This window comes from Mixophyes fleayi, chromosome 3 (genome assembly GCF_038048845.1).
Source record: "Mixophyes fleayi isolate aMixFle1 chromosome 3, aMixFle1.hap1, whole genome shotgun sequence".
NCBI lineage: Eukaryota > Metazoa > Chordata > Amphibia > Anura > Limnodynastidae > Mixophyes > Mixophyes fleayi.
The window spans coordinates 132,887,477-132,894,588 of record NC_134404.1 but is presented as its reverse complement, the minus strand read 5'-3'; positions in this window follow the sequence as shown (position 1 = coordinate 132,894,588).

Here is a 7,112-nt window from a genome sequence, read left to right as displayed (position 1 = left end):
CGTAGAGCATCAAGGACACCACATATTAAATTATAGATTTAATATACAAAAGTAGAGGGCATTCAGATATAAAAAAAAACAATTAGTAAATTGACATAACATACACAAGCAAAACAGTTTAAAATAAAAAGGGTTACATTCAGAGTATCACTTACATGAGTTGTACAATCTGTGCCAAGGGAAATTGGCTGGGAAGATGGACAGCATATCAATGTGGATTGATTTTCCCAAAAGACTGACAATTTGTTGTAACTGGTCTCAGTTTTTTAAAGACACCTTTACACCTTCCCACCTCCTCAGGGTTGTGGTCTTTGATACTTTTTTCAATCAACATTTTCATATTGTCTGATTTACTACCCAATTCTACTATGTGACCTATCTTTTCTGTGAAGCATCTCACAGACCCAATTGTATTATTAATAAATCCCCTATGAATTTGTCCATCTTTTGATACCAAACACGCCTAAATAAAGTGTATTCGTAGGGCTTACACTCATTTCCTTAACTTCTCTGTGGGGCAATGCGCTTAATTTGACATATGAGCTGCCCTCATGCTATTGAGGTATATGTGGTTCATCACTACTTTTATTGATTGTGGCATATTTTAAAACTTAATTATTTTTGTCTATATCACATATAGCCAAGTCAGCACATGGGCTCTTTGAGCCAGACACCATGCTGAGTGGTTCCTAAAAGTCTATTCAGGTGTCAAAACGCCATCCCAGGCCAGGATATATCTCACAGCAGGGGCTCTTTGAAGCTGACACAGGTGACACTCCTATCTTCTCACACTGCAACGTGCAGAGCCATCAAATACACATACAACAAACTTTCTGTCTTCGCATTTTACACTTTAGTTGTTCAACATATCAGTGGATTCAATTAATATAACATATTTACACTGCAGTTGGGATTTATGCCTTATTCCCCACAATTATGTGATGGGTTAACCTTATAAATAACTATAAGTTCTCTATGTTCACAACACAATTGATTTAATTTTGCCTTTAAAACAAGCCTTACCCCCATTCTGTTTCTTTTGGAATCTCTAATGGCACCTGCCAAGGCTGCCCCTTCTCGTTACTCATATCTGCCCTTGTATGGGAATCCCTGCCACCAGAACAATCACATAACAGGCATTTAGGTAGGACAGTGTGAACATAAAATAGCTTTGTACGCTGACAACATTTTATTATCTATTTACAAACCAATGATTGCAATCCTTAATGTTTTCAGCAAACGTCAATTTTTACTCCTGTCAGGCCCGGTGCTCCCATTAGGCAAGGTTAAGCAGTTGCCTAGGGCGCCGGGCTCTGGAGGGCGCCTCAGAAATAAAATTACTATAAAACTGTGCGGCGACCGTTGACCATACCTTCCACGGCCACCGCACAGCGTTCAGATAAATCCACGGGGAGGGGGGAAGGGGCTATTGATCAACACTGCCACCTCTCTGCTCCGTCTCCTCCCCTCCACTCACTGACTGTCGGGCGTGACATCATCATCATGGCCCAACAGTGTCAGTGAGTGGAGGGGAAGAGACGGAGCAGAGAAGCGGCAGTGTTGAGGCAAGGTAAGGAAAGACATGGGGAGGAGAGCGGGCGCAGATTTTGACAGTGCCAGGTGCCTATTTTTAAAGTGTGCCTGCGGCGGGGGGGGGGCCCATTTGTAAAGTGTGCCTGCGGCGGGTGGGGGGGGGGTGCCGATTTTTAAAGTGTGCCTGCGGCTGGGGAGGGGGGGGGATCGGGTGGGTTGCGCCGATTTTGACAGAGTGCCTAGGGCGCCATGGACCATAGCACTGGCCCTGACTTCTGTCTAACTTCAAAATTAACCCTGACAAAGCATGTAGAGTAAAACATTCGTGCAGTAATGCACCTAGATTGATGACTTATGTGTAACAAACAATAGTTTAAGTTTGGTTAACTTACCTGATAGAGAAATCCTTCCTCTCAGCAAACAGACAGGGTGTGTCTTTTAGTACAAACAGAGCCAGTGATGGGGCGTTTCCTTTTAAAGAGAGAGTGGGTGTGTCACCTGTCCATCAAACTAAGGCTGGGGGAGGAGTATCAGGTATAAAAGCTTGTTTGCATCATTTGTACACTGAGACCAACGCTGGGTAAGCTGGCTGGTCTTGAGAGAAAGCTGGTCTATGTATAGCTAGCGTTTAGGGTCTCCATAACTGCTGCGAAAGTATACAGTGTCAAAACATTTACCATCCTGACAATAAAGCTACATAAAAAGGAAGAAGTTGTTCACGTGTGCTTCTGCAGTAGCGGGCTCTTGCCACAATATATATATATCACAAAATATCACATATCAGAAACCAAATTTTTTTTTAAAATTTAATTACTCTCCACAGCAGCTATTAAATCAGATTTACTAGCATGGAACCTTTGTCTTCCTCCAGTGAATGGTTTCAACGTTCAGTACTAGCCAACCTTTTGGGTATTCCAAACCATAAGAAATACTTTTATGCTGCGCAGTTGGTACAATGTATTCAATGGCACTCTCCGCCTGGGTCCGAAGTCTGGGTAGACATTGACTTAGTACCCAGACACACTGTAATAGATTTTATGACCTAGCTCCCTCTCCATCTCCAATTCTTCAGCTCTGGGCCTCACCAGTAATGCATTTCCACACTAAATTAAAGCCAACATTAGATTTCTCAATTGCTTAACCAAGATAAGAAAATTTCCAACATTTGCAAATCTCCAAGAGACCTATCATTTCCCTTCTTCAACTGTTCACCAATATTTACAAATAACATTTTCTTCAACAGCCAAAATGTATGCTAGGCCACTAACTCCCTTTGACTGACATTATTTGTGCAATCACTCATTCAGAAGCATCATATCTTCCCATTATCATTTGATGTTAATATCTAATACAAATCAAAATGACCCTTGTGAGTCCAGTTGGGATAAAGACAGCATATGCAGTTATAAAATCTTCAATTACAAGAAAATGCATATGAACATGTATATGGTTGGTAGCCAGTCCCAACTAGATTGCATGCGATATATCAGAGCGTTTCTACTCTTTGTTGGAAAGGCTGCCAGGAACCAGGCTAAGTTCTCCATGTATGGTGGTCCTGCCCGATTATACACAAACTTTGGACTGAAGTTCAAAACTTATTTGTAAGCCATCGATGTTCTGTTCCGACCGAAACACATTTTGCTCTCTCTACCTTGTCCTCATCTCCCTGAACATATAAATAAATTAATTATCCGTATATTAAGTGCAGCTCCCTGCCTGGTAGCTGGATCAGGGAAAAACCAGAATCCACCAACCATAGTAGCCCTTAGAAACAAAATCTGGAATATACACGACATGGAGCTTATGCCTAACATACTGAGAAACTCCTCGCAATAAAAGTTGGGCAATCCCGACTCAATTTAATAAATCACCACCACCACTATTCTAATTTAAAGCCGCACTGTGGGGAAGCTCATCCATCACCTAGAATAGTTTAATTTACAATATGGTAGCATGGGGCAGCACGGTGGTTAAGTGGTTAGCACTTCTGCCTTACAGCACTGGGTCATGAGTTCAATTCCCCACCATGGCCTTATCTGTGAGGAGTTTGTATGTTCTCCCCGTGTTTGCGTGGGTTTCCTCCGGGTGCTCCGGTTTCCTCCCACACTCCAAAAACGTACTGGTAGGTTAATTGGCTGCTAATAAAATTGACCTTAGTCTGTGTGTGTGTGTTAGGGAATTTAGACTGTAAGCCCCAATGGGGCAGGGACTGATGTGAGTGAGTTCTCTGTACAGTGCTGCGGAATGTGTGACGCTGTATAAATAAATGGTGATGATGATGATGGTCCAAGAGGAAATCTCCACCATCTTCCCTTTTCCCAATCCCCGGTTTTCTGTCTTCCTTCTCCCTTATATTTCCTCCCTTTTCCCCCTTAATTAAACTAAAACAAAACAGGAATCAAACAGTTTCTTCCTTTTTGATTATTGTACATTTACAAAACATTTTACTTGTACTTTGATTGTATTTATTTGATGCAGTTAATAAACAGTTGTTTAATAAAAGAAACAAAAACCATAAAGCTGTGAAACCTGTTCAGGAAGGTTACCGAGAGATCCTGCCATCCAGTGGAAGGCACATGGTATATGGATATGTGACAGGCCTGCAAATTATCTATTGAGTCACTGCTTGTCATAGGTGAAATACCAGCAAAGCTTTCACAATGCATCCTTCCCACAGTGGAGACTGAGGGGATTCCAGCTGATAACTGGAAGCTCTCTCCAAGTGTATTGGAAAGTCTAATTTCGGCAGGACTAAGTGACACATATTATTCTATAACCAACAGATGGCTTGAGAAGACAAACACGTCTCACATCAGCTGTCTGCTAAGGCATTACATGTGCCAACAACTTAACCCATCCCATGCTAAGGGCAGAATGGCTGTTTGCATACTGAAGATCATATGTCAGTGTCATTTTATTGAATTCACTGTCTGAGAATCTAGAGCTATTCCTACTGCCTATTAAAGATATTAGGGTATTATATGGGCCTTCTGACATGACATACACATAAGAAAATATTGTAAGAATAATTTTATTTTAAAATCCCAAAAAACCTACAGATATAGGGCCTGATTCATCAAGGCATATATTCTGAGTCTAACCGGCGTTCAGTATTATATGCACGTATTTAGGTTTTGCATACTCCCGAATTCATCAAGGCACGAATCACAAGATACGCTTGCTATTGAATTCAGGTGTAGGTCTACTGTGCTCTACTACACAGGACGCTCTAATACCTATGTGGATTATAAATTTGCAAACGAACCACAAAAATATAACAAAATATTGAATTAATGTCAACTCTTAATAATAAAGGCATTAATGATAAAACAGTTACAAAAAGGTGTAATTTTTTTTTTTTTATATGAAATACATTAGAATGTTGTTAATGTCTACTGAACATAAAATACATTTTTACAGTTGCTCGTAATTGCAAACACATGTTATAGCATGCATAGTAGACTGTTAACAATACTGATCAGGACTTAGACTAGCTCCTTAGCTGGAGAAAGAAATACAGCAGAAAAACAAGTAACTTTGAGACGTTAAGAGCTGGATTCGGATGTGGCTGTGTGCGCTTGAGTTTGGCACGCCCCTACTACGGCAAAGCACCCCTTCCCCGTCAAGTTCATTCCCCAAAATCGTAGGCTGTAGTAAGTGTCCTTAGCGGATGCAGTGAACAGGGCTGCACTCACGGGCGTATCTCCCTGTTCTGGGCATGGATGATACGCACAAAATCGTCAGATACATACCTTGATGAACCAGACCCATAGAGTGTAGTTTTGTAGTATTTGCTTTTCACAATCTGGCAAAATGTCCTGATTCAAAACTACAGCTGGCAAGGCACTGGCCAATGCTGTCCAAACACCGACCAACATCATAAGTTTCACATCTGGGGGTCTAACAGATCTGGTCACTTGGTGCTCAGGTGTTTGGATCACATAGTGGACTTTTTGTGCTTATTGTGTGATGGGCAGATGGCATATGACCGAGAATGACTCGATTAAAACTGGTCTGATTATTTTCAACATCATAGGAAACATGATTGCTTTAAGGCTACACATACACCAATACAGTGGTAAATTGCACTGCTAATATCAGTGCATATCCAGCCAGCTCATGCAAACCTTTAGATTAATATATGGGACAAACATCCTTCCCTATTGAATAAATTATCATTGAGAAGGGATCAGCAGGGTGTTTAGATCTCCTTTCTCAAGAATAAGCAGTGACTGTATTGGTTTTAATACAGTTAAAAGCCAAAGTGATAACTAACTACTAGTTACATTTTTTTTATATCACAATGACATCACTTTGGTGCTCATTAAAAAAGCCTTTGCTATTATTGTTTTTAAAACTTCCTGTGATGAATGTCATGGGTTATTTTTTTCTTTCACTGACATTCTGTTGTACTGCTTTATTTTGGTTTAAAGTGTGGAGACAGTACAAATTAATATGCAAAAAAAAAACATTCTTCAATATAGAATACAGAATATTCCCCGGCGCTCCACCACAGTAAAAAAAAAATAAAAAAAAAATTATTAGTAATTTTGTGATATTATTTTTTCCACATATATTATTCCTCTGATATACACCATTACAATTTAGTGGATTTATGTTCAGGATCTGCACAATATTGTGTCCATTGACTCTGACCAGAGCAATAATATCTTCCGATATATCATGTATACTGTGGTGAAGCGCCAGGGAATTTTATTCTGTATTCTATATCCTTTGAGTGGTAGAGAAACCACTCAGATCCCTCTAGGCAGCACCCCATACATACAGTATCACTCACATTTCTAGACAGACAGCGCCTGGTATTTGTCAGACATTCTTTAATATAGCCATAATTGATACATTCTCTTCATAAAAACTGTTACTTTCTACAGTTCCAGTCTGCTATTCAGATTTGTTTTCCTTAGCCATTGTGATATTTGTTCAATAAAACTATTTGTGCAAGAGTGAATGGGATCATTTCTAAATGAGACACTTGCGTCACATATGGCATTCGCTGCAAAACAAAGACTTTGCCAGGTCTTACCTCAGCTGCTCCATTTTATACTGACAATATTGTATATATACAATATATTTCATACTATAGGGGTATATTCAATTGTTGGCGTTACAGCCAAAAGTAACGTGCCCCGAGCACTATTACCGTCATTAGGGTAATAGTGCGCGTAAATACTGTTATTACGGTAGTTTGCTCGCTGGATTTCAGCTCGCGGCTCAGGGAGCTGCGAGCTGAAATCCAGCTTAGTATTACCGTAATAACGGTAATAGTTTTTCCGTGGCGGAAACCGCGGACAATTGAATATGCCCCTAAGACTTACTAAGCCAACTTATTATTTACTAGTCATATCCTGACCTGATTTTTTTTAAAGGTAAATATGGCTAATTCATTTTTTGCTTCAATTTCCCATACATTAGCCAGTGATATTTACTGCATTGCCCAATACTTGCCATACAATGCAGCCCTCTGCTGTCAGCACAAGCTCCTGATCACTACCACTCAGTGATGTAGAACATTGTTATTTCTCTTTGTCTTCTTTGGTATCAACAGCTGACTATTTGTA